The sequence below is a fragment of the Eucalyptus grandis genome, chromosome 8 (genome assembly GCF_016545825.1).
Source record: "Eucalyptus grandis isolate ANBG69807.140 chromosome 8, ASM1654582v1, whole genome shotgun sequence".
Lineage (NCBI taxonomy): Eukaryota > Viridiplantae > Streptophyta > Magnoliopsida > Myrtales > Myrtaceae > Eucalyptus > Eucalyptus grandis.
In genome coordinates, this window is record NC_052619.1 from 41,020,717 (window position 1) to 41,034,036 (window position 13,320).

The window sequence follows — 13,320 nt, forward strand, 5'->3', positions numbered from 1 at the left end:
CCATGTAACACTTAGCCCTTGACTACATTAAGCGATAGTATAAGGCACTAGAGGCGACTCACACGAGTTTCATCCTTGTGTAGTACTTAGTCCTTTATTTGCCCATAACCTATTGGGTTTCCTCAACACAACACATCTCACCTCAACTTTTAATAGTCAAATTGCCCTAACTATAAACCATCACACGATTATTCACTCATGGTCAAGGACATGGTGCTTCGCACTTAAGTTCCTCAATTAAAATAATGTATTCGCATATTTTCTTCGTATTAAAAATACCTGATAAAAATAATCGTGTGTGGATATACGGTCGGCCTGAGCCAAAAAACACAATATTTTTCTTTTAAAAAATCCCACTATTTAATAGAGTCCATAAAGACATTTTTGGCAATGTAAATTGACGCCCGGTATTTTCTAATTAAATATCGAAATTACTCAATTTTGAAATAAATAACCAAAATTATAATTCTCACTTAATTTGCACAAAGTAGCACTCAATTAAATAAACCAAACATACCAATGCAATCAGCATGAAATTCCGGTCACCGGCTATCTTGGTATAATTTCCGTAAAATAATAAATAATTAAATAATTACCAAAATTAATTAATTAAATACCAATAAATGTTATAAATAGGAATTTAGGCCGGAAATGCCTAATTAAATGCTGAAATGGGCTCGAAAATTTCTGAACCAATCTAGATAAATAGTATAGCTTATCTAGTTTCTGATCTAGCCATTCTAACCACCTAACATGCATAAACGAATAATTAAATTACTAATTCATTTTAACTAACCACCTAAACCTTAATAAGCCTAAACTAAACAACCCCTAAGCATCATTAACTCCCTAAGTAGATTTTAGTAAGTAAACTCATTGGTTTAGTGTGAAAACTGGTTCACGGCGACAACGGCGTGACGGCGGTCGACAAACTTCGAAGTGACGACACCAAATGAGGCTTGGACTGGGCTGAAATGGCCCCACAAGGCTCATGGTTGTTCCTGGTCTTGAAAGGAGCTGTTGGTTGCGGCTTCGAGTGGGCTGGCGTGCGGGCTGAGTTGCAGACATTGGAGCAAGCATGTAGGGGAAAGCTGAATGGAAGGGCGGTAGCTGGAGGGAAAAGAAGAAAACATGTGGATGGAGGGAAGAAAAAGGCAGAAAGGAAGGCGACAGCTAAGGGAGGAGAGAATTGTGCGAGTGAGAGAGGGAAAGAGGGAGAGACGCGCATGAGAAGCTAGTGGGGGAAGAAAAAGTGAAAACAAATATCTATACATAAATGATTGGTCCTCTAAAGTCCTCATGCACATCCCCTTTGGTCTCCCACATTACTTTCTTGCTTAATTTCCACAAAAAATCTACTTTGGTGCCAAATATTGCAGCTCCCATGCCAAGCTTCGCATTCACTCAATTGGACTTCAATTTCTTCAATTTGATGTCCAATGTTGCTAAGGAAGAAGCCCACACATCTTCTGCAAGTTCCCTTCACCAAATAGCTCGGTTTGGAAGCCAAAAATCTCTTCAATTTGGCCCATTCGAATTTCCGCTCTTTTTCGAATCGTCCGAATTGATTTTCCGTAAAAATCCCAATCTTGCTAAAAATTCTTCGAAGGATGAGTCGACGTTCCTAAAATAAATCGTGATATGACAGAATTTTCAATTTCTGAAATCGGATTCAAATTTGCGGTTAATTTCAATCTGACACAATTTTAGCATGACCTAACCTACTAGGTAGCTTTTAGGAATTTTTAGTGCAATTGACCCGTAGTCGATTATTTTCCAGCCACATCATACATTTTCGACTCATTGGCGACTCTCAATTGTCATGAAAATCTCGAGGTTTTAAATACGAACACAGGGTACGAAAGTGACAAAAAAAATCGGTCTAGTGTCGTTCGATAGAAATTTTGCAATTAGGTTGAATCATCCACGCACTAATCACATACCATTATCAAATCGACATATCTTCGGTCTCTGATCAATTTTGACGATGTCATAATGACCATTGCAGATTAGTACAGTCGAGCAGTCGATTCCTAGTCGAATTCTCAAAATTATTGTGCTAAAATCCCTTAACGGCTCCACTTGATAGGCTAGTTATCTCGTGAGAGGCCCACTCAGGGAATAAGGCCATAGGCGCATCGATGAAAAGCCCATTTCATCTCATCGAAATCGGACTTGAAAATCAGGATGTCACATATGTTTTGTCATTTGGGGCCAATTTACTTATTTGTGTTTTGTTTTATATTTCATGAAGGCTGCCCCATCCACTTTTTCTATTTGTGTTTTAAATTCTTTTTCATGCCTTTTTCACCAAGTACAAACACGTATGGTGTCACGCCTTGATCCTCGGGCACACACCCCTCCCTCACCTGGTTGGTATAATAGAGACGTTCCAGGACGCATTACTAACCCGTTTATTTTAATACGCATGCGGGAGCATATAAATAATCTCCAGACAATAAAATAATGTGATAGGAAAGTAGGACTCCAAATTTCTACTTTAAAATCAACCACCCTTATATAGATTGCAAACCATAGTGCAAATATATACAAGGCGAATTGTTAAGTCAGGTTTTAAACCACAAGTTCATAAAACAAGGTCTGCAATCGACTCCCATCAAAAGAGATTTGTCCTATGACTAACTAGTCCAATAGGACCGTCAATTCTTCAGGCTTCACCTTCTACATTCCAAGCCTCTGGTCCTTCACCACAACCATCTAAGGACCTAAAACTGGTTATTTAATTATCAGTGAGACTACCTCTTAGCAAATTTTACCCCCTAAGACTTGATTAGGAAGCCAATACACTTAAGAAGCTGCCTAAGCCCAACACGGATCATAGGGCTTACCTTGGCCTCAGTTCCTTTTTGCAAGTCAATACAATTTATACAATCCATATATTCACCAAATTACTTCCATCAATCACTTCACAAATCAATTTACCTAACTAGATCGAATCATCGATCAATCGACTCAGTCGATTACATGTCAACAAGATCATTCCCCAGTCATCTCAATCAATACTACCTATAAGTCCGATCATACCCAAGACTACTTATTATAAGCCGATAATAGGTGGTATAGCTCACCAGAAGCTGCCTCAATTAATGAGATAATATGTTATATGTATATGTTTGCTAAGAGCTACCTCAATTTCTAATATAGTATATTATATATGCTTGCTAGAAGCTGCCAGACATACTTTCATAATATGCTGAGAATTATATATGCTCACCAGAAGCTGCCAATCATACTTTCATATTATGTTGATAAATGTATATATGCTCGCCAGAAGCTGCCAGCCATACTTTCATAGTATGCTGATAAATGTATATATGCTCGCCAGAAGCCGTCGATCCACTGATATGATATATTTATTATGCTCATCAGAAGTTGCCAGCCGTGCTTTCATAATATGTTGATAATTGCTCATTTAATCAATTCACCATTTTTATCCTTCTTGATAAAAATACCCGTGTGTGGGTACACAGTCGGCCTTAGCAAAAATATAAGGTTTTCACTTTTGAACCTCCCACTATTTTTAGCAATCCCAAAATAGATTTTTGGCGATGTAGACCGATGCCTAGTAATTTTTCACTTAATTACCAAATTTAATTAATTTAGGAATAAAATCCTAAAATCATAATTAGTTTAGGAATAAAATCCTAAAATCATAATTAGTTTAGGAATAAAATCCTAAAATCATAATTAATTCATTTAGCACAATTTAGCGCCCAAATAAATAAACGGACTGCACCATGATAATTAGCATAAAATTTTGGTTGCTCGGCTATCCCCGCCTAATTTCCGAAAAATAAGTAATTAATTAAATAATTATGGAAAATATTAAATAAATGCAATAAATCCAATTTAAAACCGTAATGCCTAATTAGAAGCCGAGATGAGCCCGAAAATTACCGAGACTTGTTCAATAAATACTATGACCTATTTGTTTGCTAACAACCTAACCATTTGCCTAACAACCATAGATAAATCCATAATTTAATTATTCTAATTTAATCTATCCATCTAATTGCACTTAATTAAATCTAATCAATCCCTAAGCATCATTGGCATACTAATAAGAGATTAGTGAGCAAAACTCACTTGTTTAACGAGCAGGTCGGATCAAACCGAAGGGAATGTCATGGGGGACGTTTCTTCTCAAAGCAGACCTAAGTTTTGAGGCCCGGAACACCTCCAAAACGAGCCCGACACCTTGCTGGAAACCCACAAAAATTCTATTCTATTCTTGTTGAAACATAGAGGAAACAAGCTCGGTTAGGCAAAGCAAGACCAGTGGAAGGCTTGGCGAGGTAATCGGCGGCTGAATGGCGAAGAAATGGGTTGATCGGAGCTTTGGCGAGTGGGTGGTCGGCAACTGGTGGCTCCCAGGGGTCTTAGGGATCTTGTAGGTGAATGGAACGACTAAAAGAAGGGTCGAAATGGGAGAAAAATGAAGAAAATCGTGAAACGGTGTAGGCGGGTAGGGGATCGACGGACTGGCAACCGGCAGCTTGCGACGACTATATAGGACGGCTGATGGCTTTGTTCGGGGTGAGGTCAGGCTTGTTGGAACAGTCTAGATGTCCTCGTCGCGGCGATGGGTGGCTCGTTTGTTGATTCATCCGCGAAGTCTATTTTTTACTCAGATCTTTGGCAAAAGGTCAGCTGGAGCAGAAACCGGCATAAGTGAAAACAAAGGAGGAAAACAGTCCGGCGATGGTGTGGCTGCTCCGGTGACTTCCTTAGCTGCCGGTGGGGTTTGAACAAGGTGAGAGGAGGGAGATGGAGAGGGTTTTAGATGGCAATGAGGGAGAGAGAGAAGGAAGAGATGAGGTTGGAGAGAAAAGATCTAGGGACAAGGGCTCCACTTGCTTCAACTTTTCATCCCATGGTCTCTTTGACCATTTCCAGCCAAGTATGGCTTCCTTGGCTATCCATGAGCCACCAAGGCCCGCTTCTAGAAGTCCAAAGCAATCCAAAGGTCGCGGGTGGTGGGGGCCCCATATTGTAGGGTGGATCTCGAAAGATATGAAAGAAAGATCTCCCTCCAAGCCGTACATATCATCTCCTTCTCACGTTCCGTGAATAGCCGGGAATATCCAGAAAGGCATTGATTCAACACCAACCGAGCTCAATAAAATTAACCGACATCTCACTAATCCATTTGTCATTTTTCCTCACCCATACAATCCACTTGCTTCCCAATTTTGCGATAAAAAATGATTATCATCATTTTCTAAATAAAAACGGTCCTATGTCGACTTTTTCTCAAAAAGTCTCGGGTTTCAGAAAAATCTTCTGAGACTGAGTTGACACTCCAAGAATTTATTGTGACATGAAATAATTTTCAATTTCTGAAATCGGATTTAAATTTGCAATTAATTTCACTCAAACGCGTTTTTAGCGTGACCTAGGCTACCGGGTAATTTTCAGAGATTTTTTGGTGCAAATGACCCGTGGTCAATTTTCTTCGAGTCATAATGAACCCACTCGACACATCGGTGACTCTTGGTGGTCATGAAAATCTCAAGGTTTCAATTACGGGCATAGGGTACCCAAAACGACAGAAAATCGGTCTAGTGTTGTTCGATAAGAATTTTGTCATCAGGTGGAATCAGCCACACTTTAGTCACACATCTCAGTTGAATTAACCTATTCATGATCTCTTATCAATTTTGACAATGCCGTAATGACCCGTGCAGACTAGCACGGTCAAGCAGTTGACTTCTGGTCGAATTCTCAAGTCCATTGCATTAAAATCTCTTAATGACTTTCCCAGATAGTCTAGTTATCTCACGAGTGATCGGCTCTGAGAATAGCACTATAGATGCATCAATGAAAGGCTCGATTTATTCAATTGAAAACAGTACCGGAAATTCAGGATGTCACATATGGGACCAACTCTCCAACCTATATGGTTGCAAGTGAATTAGAATTTTAATTCTTTGCCACTTCATAAAGAAATTTTGAAGTGGCAAACAAATCTTACGTGTTGCAATTATTTCTGTTTCTGTTATGTTTTTTTCTAGTGCATAATAACATATTGATATTATATTTGTTTTCATTTTGCATCAGGTGAGGGATGTGAAGCAGTGAATCTTTATGATCATAGTTATGTTGAAGTTATTGAGGGTGCTCAAGATGATGGATTTGCCATTATCAATCTTGATGAATTATACATAAGGCATGTAAGATGTGCCGAGGGTAATAGATCAATGGGGAGGGATATGGAGGTTGGAGATAGTAGCATGTATGTGGATGTGCCAACTAATAATATAGATTTCTTGAATATGAATAGCCAAAATGAGTATGCACATCCTAAGTTCAATTTTAAGGTTGATATGGAGAATCCCGTTTTCAAGTTGGGGATGTATTTTGGTAATGCTGAAGAGTTTAGAGAAGCTGTTAAAAACCATGCTATTTAAAAATGGGAGATAAGTGAGGTTTGTTAAGAATGCACGAAATAGGTTGAGGGCAATGTGTTTAGAGGGTTGTGATTGGTTCATTTATGCTTCCAAGGTGCAAAGAGAGCATACTTTACAAGTCAAAACTTTCAAAGCTATATACATATGTAATAGAACTCTACATGTTCCTTAAGTTAGTATTGAATGGCTAGCAAACAAGTATTGTGATAGATTGAGAAACAAGATTAAGAAACAATCCTACATGGCAAAGTTCTTTGATGAAGAAAATAATGGAGTTTGAGAATATTTTGAAGCTATCGAGAGCAATGGTCTATAGAGCTAGGGCTATAGTAGTAAGTATGATCATAGTAATGGATTACCACGAGTATTCACTCATAGATTCTACCCATAAACCCTCATAAGGTTCTAAATTGGGCGATCGGGGTTTTAGACCGCGGTTGTGTGTATGATTGATGAGAGTAGGGGGTCAAGTGAAGTCATAACTTGATCTAGCATTAGAGGAGTGAGCCCACCCTTCATTCATTAGGTCTTAAAGTAGAGATTGTCTAATGGGTAGGTAGAAAAGCTACAAGCCATCACCCAAGTTCCGTGCTGTCTTTTCTTTCTTGAGGAGAAAAAACCTTATTGAGTTCTCACTTGATCTCATGCCTTCTTTTTTTCCCTTAGATTATGTCTTCTTATAGTAGGCATTCTCTTTCTAGACAAACATTTTACAATATCGAAAAAGGCAAAAGCCACTAGACGAGAGGGGCAAGCAGCGATAATAGCTCGACCTTAGCAAGAAGTAAAGGGGGAAGCCTGATCGAGCCCAATGGCCGGTGCCAGTACATGAGAAGCACATTAAAAATTGTCATCGCACTGTCCACAAGAAGAAGATCAACAGGGTAAAAGTTGAAATTTCGTGACTTTGCTTAGCTTCCAGTCTTGAATGGAAAAAGGAGAAGTAGCTTGACCAAGAGGTAGAGGAGCCGCATAACTTGATTCACATTTTCTTCTTGATTAGAGGGGCGTAGCGACATTGTGAGAGAGGTCTCCAAGCCAAAAAGGAAAGCAATCAAAGGAAAGGGTAGAACATGTTCTATTTTCCGATCTTTTTTGTCCCAGTACGGAGATCTAACAATTAAGATGGAAATATTGGAGAGAAAGCATCAACTATCTTCTATACGTGATTGGATTTGAAGAGAGGGATTGGCTTTAGTCACCAATTCCATTCATGGCTTCACTCTCTCTATGCGGTTGCTGACTGCTTTGCTTGAGTAATGAGACTAGTTCCGACTAGGCCATTTGATAATAGATAGGTTGGCTATTACTAAAGCTTTTAAGAAAACAAAAGGCCTGCCCTTGATGAGAGTAGGGATTAGTATAATCATTAGAGTGGTTCTACCCTTTCATTCATGTTTGATGGATCAAAGTTTGGAGGTCTAACAGTTGATTAGGTTAGTAGCGGAATGCCATTTGACCTTACCGAGAGGTTTAATAGCGCGTTCAGGCCCTTAGGAGAGGATGAATCCCTATTAGCGAGGAGTCCCACTATCGAAATCAAGAGGTCTGAAGCAAGGAGTGTTCGCTAGTCCCACCCCATAGAAAGGGGAAAGGTAGAACTGGATCTCTTCGTTAGCCTATGAATAAGAGAATCTGAGGTATGTGAAAGCGCTCTTTTGGGCGAGTGAGTCACGTGCGTTCAAGTCAAAACAAGAGAAAGTAACTCGGCCTTAGGCAGAGGAGAGACAGCTGCTCAAACAAAGAGAGCTTATTGATCCACGTATCTCATTAATTTAGTGATAGGGGTGGAATACGAAGCCGCTCAAACACCATTCCATTGGGGGAGTCCTAGCCTTAGACGGACAAGACAAATGCCGGCTTAGGGGCTGATTGACTTAACTGAATAAAGAAAATTGTGGTTTTCTCATGAGCTTTCTCTAAGCTATTTCACGATAGGAATTTGGGATAGACTCGACGCTAGCAGCCCTTGTGAGATAAAGCAAGTCGAAAAAAAGACGAATCATCAAATCAATTAGGTTCACAGTTAAAGTATGTCCTCAAGATGCATCCACTGAGACTATGATTGTCGGAGAGGGCTTTTTAAAAGCATTGATTGTGTTCAATTAGCCACTCTCCTTTCTTTGACGGCCGGTGGGGTTGAAAGCAAGTCTGGGCACTACTAAGCATTAGCCCAAGAGAAGTGATATCACAAACTTCTAGCATTTCAAGGTGAGGGCAAGAAACAAAGCCAGTTTCGCTTTCAAAGTTGAACATCAGGCAATCGGGCTTTCAGCACTGAGTTTCAAAAATAAGTGAGTTACAATACTCTAGGACTAAGAAGATCAGTTTCTCTTCATCACAGGGCGCATTCGTCTATCGATCTTAGTCTTAGATAATTTGGTGGTAGCCACTACGTCAAGAGCAAAGATAAGAGATATATAAAGAGAAGATTGCCTTTTCCTTGATGAGTTGAAGGTTTGTGACTCCTTCGCTTCGACCATACCTTCTTTCTTTAGTAGCAAGTAGAACTTGAAAGATAGGGGTCAACACCATAAGCATTAGCCAAAACAATAGAAATTGACAAAGATTGAGTTGAAATAGCATTTCTTGTCACCATGACCAGCCCTGACTTGACTGGTGGGTGAAGAAGAGAAAGTCTAAGCGCTAACTCACTAGATGGACAATCGACCCTAAGGAGAGAAGCTACCCCAATTCACTAGCCTAGCCTGGGAACATCACTTCCTATAGTGGCAGGTAGTTGAATTGAAGGAAAGCGGCAGCTAACTGAATGGGTTCTGTCGCACCTAGTTCATCTTCAACCGAGATTGCATCACATCAATGAAGGAATGCAAGTGTAGTTTTCCCCAGATCTAATGTATGATTTTGACCTAATCTTGATCTATTAGAAATGAACTGCCCTACGTTCAAGAAAGAAAAACTATCTGGCTGTAGCCATGTCGAATGGAGAAGGAGGGGCTTCAAGGGTAGAGGCACGAAGTGAAGCAGCTTTCCCAACCCAAGACATAGGTTTAGAAGTGGAATGAGGCAAGGCCGAGGAACTGCCATCTCTTTTCATTTGTTTTGGGTATTACCAAACCTAGCCTAGCTTTCGCCAATCACACTAAAGCGGAGCGCCCAACTATGGTAAGGCCCCCTTCTATAAGGGTTAGGTTAGTCAATCCGGCCCGAGACACGTTCATTGACAAAACCGCCATAGGAATGGAGACCTTTCAAAAGCGGAGTCGAACTGATCAACGAGAAAAAGGCCCTATTAACTGTAAACGAATACACCACAAGATCGAAGTGCACTCATACGTCTCCCGCATCAAGTTGACTGCCACCCCCTATGTAGTGATTATATCAATCATGTACGTAGGTAGGACCCCCATTCTGATTGGTATATCATGAAAAAAGAAAGCCATTTGCATCAGGCGCACTACGCTTTCCCTTGCCCAGATGTTCACCTTTCTAAGTCAAGTAATGGTGATCGCCGAAGACTGGAGCCTCGTAACATGTTGACGAAGACCTCCGAACTGAGGATTCAATTACTAGAGGGAGTTACTTTGCCTCCACGGAATAAGAATAGCCCTGCTCTCTAGCCGACAGATCCCCTTGATTATATAATAGAGAAGGAACGTGTCACATTAGAAGTGAACAATCAGAGATGTCCTCTAATCACCACTATGAGGCTGGTCCCTCTTTTAGTAGACTCAACTATGAATATTAATGAAGAAATGATTGCTGGGCTCTTTCTTTCACTACTAACCCCAAGAAGTTTCTTAATGCCGATACTTTCTCTTTCATCAAGCCCTGAGCTTGTGGTCCTCTTTAAGTGTGGGTTCAATTGGATGAATTTGTCAAGTCAAGGTCAACATACATAGCAGCAAGGATGGTGCATCACCTATTTATCATTCTCGCTTGGGAGCCAAAATCGAACAGGCATGCTATCTACTGTATTGGACCTTCGACCCGGCATTCTACACTTGTCGAATTGGAACCAACCACCATTGCATTGCACTCAAACAGTTGAGTGGCCATCAGCCAGCAACTTCCGTGCACAGATAGATATTCATTCTTCGTACCTGGTCCAACCTCACAATCCTTCGCAGGTTGTAAGGAGTTAGTCTTCTTTGGTAAGATGGAATTGGACAAAGAAAAGAGAATGCTCAACCGGAAGAACGACCAACAAAACAAAGACCGTAATTACATAGATAACTGCTCCTCTCTTTATCTGTCTTTAAGGCTTTAAGTTGAACCGTATGGCGGCTAGAAAGAAAGACAACCTCACCTTCTCGTAGATGGTGTCAGTGAGAGCAACTTGAGTCTCCCCCATTGACCTTCTTTTGTGGATAGAATCTTCAATGAATGTAAGCAAGCACTGAACTTAAGAAATGTGCTTGTTGAGTAAGGCTGGCTTTCGAGCCTAAGCCCCTTGTATAGGTTGGGTGCTTGAGCGCTTCTCATATCGATCAAGGTTTTCCTTGAGTTTTCAAGTTGGGGTGCGTTAGCTAGGCCCTTTCCTTATGGGAGTGATAATGCACGCCCTGTAGTTTTTTTCCTTCGCTTGCTCTACAGTACGAGCCTCATATAGAGCCGCACCCTCTTAATATGATGAGAAGAAGAGGGGTCGCCCTCTTTTCTTTTTTGCACCAATCCTTTCCTTTTTTACTAGTACGCAATTTTTGGATTGTATAGCTCAATTGGTAGAGCATTAGGCTTTTAACCTAATGGTCGCAGGTTCAAGTCCTGCTATACCTAAACCTACCTTACTATAGTAGGTGATGCGTAGTAGTGTTCAAAGATCACTCTTTGGCCTTTAGACTCACTTTAGTGACTTTGCCCTTTAAGTGACAAAGGGGGTGAGTCGCTCCAAGCCAAAAGCGATAGAAAATCTCGAACTTGCCCATGCTCATCCTAACCGGCCTCAAAAAGCGATTGGAAAGCAAAGCCCTTCCTTCCAATCCAAGCCGACAAAGCTGCCCCTATATCTAACCACCACTCACCCCGATCACATATTGGCACGTTCATGATGCATCATGATTAAAAGGCCCTAAAAAAGACCTATGCATTAGTGTCGTGCTAAAGCTTGTAAACATGCATTTACATTTAAACATCCATCAATTCAATATAAATTCTCATACATTCATACATCCTCACACCACCTGCAAAACAAAGGGTTTACAAGCACGCGTCCCCTTCTAACTCCCACCTACAAGATCATTTAACACGAGGTTAGTGACTAACCTGATTTTCCACGCGACTTTTGACATGTAGGCGATCCTACACAAGACATGTTAGTTAAAGCACAACAATCATTTTAAACGGCTTCAAGTCTTCTTAATCTAGTAATCAGTCCCTAGCGGAGTCACTAAGCTTGTAGCGACCCAATCTCACCACCCCTCGATCCCTCACCATCAAGAGGAGAGAAAATGGGGAAAGTCTGAATTTATGGGTACTTGATCACAAGAGTTCCCTCACGGCTCATGTTCCAAAAAATGTATTATCTCATCTTTCAAATCAAGCATTTCATGAGTTCTCTTCACGAGATTGCGAACTCTCTCAAGCTCGTATCTCGAGAGACAGCGAAGTATCGCGATCTATATCCACATAGGCGACACACTTTGGGAGAAGAGATCAGGTGTGGTTATTGGATTTAAGGGTACCTTTACCACGGTAGCCCTCTTGATAGTATGCTTTGCCCATAAGGATGTCATCACTTCATCCTTTCATGCTTTCTCCATCTTTGGGGTCCTAATCTAAACCTCATCTAAACCTATAATTAGGTGCATACAATGGAAAGAAATAAACATACATATCAAAACAATGAAAAACATGACATCATGTTAAGATCAATCATTTAATGAAAGTTCAATACAAAAGTCAAATTTTCATGCGAGGGTACCACTAAGACACCTACCCAATCCATTTTTGTGACTTATAGTAATTGTTGACCAATTGTGTTCTCACATGGCTAGTAACGCTTATAAGTCTCCTAATCAAGCGATCTATGTGTTCCCAGGGGTTTCCCTCAATATCATGCATCGACTTTACCATTCATCTAAAAGTCGCATGCATTGCAAAAATTTAAACATGCATGCAGATTTTTTGTACATTATTTCTCAACCGATTAAGCAAGAGAGTGAACCATTGGTAGGTCATTTATTACCAAGGGTATGCGCCAATCACAAAGACAGGCAATTTTTTTATGCATGATGGGATTATATGTATGGGGGGGGGGGACATGTGATATTTCAAAAACATATGTAGCACATTCAATTGCCAAGGCTAGCTCGCGGCTCGCATAAATGCACTCACAAGCGTTGCAAACATTTTGAATGTGGTCCAAACCATGAATTTTCCTTAAGCCAAATCGAGCTTTGGAAAAGAATTTCTTAGAAATTGGTTTTGGGAAACATCACATGTACCAAAGTATTTTTTTAAAGATGCAATTTTGAAAATGCCAATTGTTTAACAACAAAGATCGAAGCATTTAGAAAAATTTCCATGAAGGTGACATAGCCTAATTTTATGCACAAACTAACCTAAAAGGTATAATTAAATAATCACAATCATGTTTATATCAGGAAATTTCAGAATGAGTGTGTAAGGACAACAAAATTAAGCAATACCTAGTGCTAATTTGGCAATGAAAAAAAATTCCCTAACATACATGACATGATGATGAACAACTTTCATGAAAAAAAAATTTCTTAAAAAAATCTACACATGATTTTACAAAAATCAAACAATAAGCAACAACACATCATAAATTTTTCAAAACAATAAGACATTCAGCTAATGTCGCGAGGATTTGTCCTATTGAAACATGTCTAAAAATCATCAAATTTACACACAACATAGCCAACATTATGACAATCAAGTTTCATTAGAGGCCAAGTATAGATTT

At 40.0% G+C, this 13,320-nt stretch overlaps 1 non-coding gene across 1 annotated transcript; it reads left to right on the forward strand.

Moving 5' to 3' along the window:
• The first annotated feature begins 11,097 nt into the window (after positions 1-11,097).
• Positions 11,098-11,171, forward strand: TRNAK-UUU. Its single transcript has one exon. It is a non-coding gene; the product is annotated as a tRNA-Lys (tRNA).
• Positions 11,172-13,320: the final 2,149 nt, after the last annotated feature.